The sequence below is a fragment of the Penaeus monodon genome, chromosome 24 (assembly GCF_015228065.2).
Source record: "Penaeus monodon isolate SGIC_2016 chromosome 24, NSTDA_Pmon_1, whole genome shotgun sequence".
NCBI classification, from domain to species: domain Eukaryota; kingdom Metazoa; phylum Arthropoda; class Malacostraca; order Decapoda; family Penaeidae; genus Penaeus; species Penaeus monodon.
In genome coordinates, this window is record NC_051409.1 from 24,494,521 (window position 1) to 24,494,927 (window position 407).

Below are 407 nucleotides of genomic sequence, written 5' to 3' on the forward strand. Positions count from 1 at the left end.
CCTTGTTTTGCTAGAAAAAGTATATAGATAACCTAAAAATCACCCCTTAACACAAGAAAATATTTCAGCTAAGAAGACGTTTATTTTTTGTTTTCCGACGGAGCTATATTTTACTATGCTTTGATATCAAAATTAGAATATAGGAAAAAAAAAATTAATTGAATAGTAGTTTCATACACAGAAAATTTTGGGTATTGCTGAAAATATAGTAGAAAACGTTCATGAAAACAGGAGACAAGATACAATAAACGCCACATTCTAAGGGAGTAAGCACGTGGCGGTTCCCAGCCCTCTCGCTTATGTCGCGCTGTATATTGGGAAGTTTCGGACGGGGGGCATTGCCAACTTGTTTCCGGTGGATAAGGATTAATTGAATGTGTTCATTTTTCCTTAGCCGCCCTTCGTAA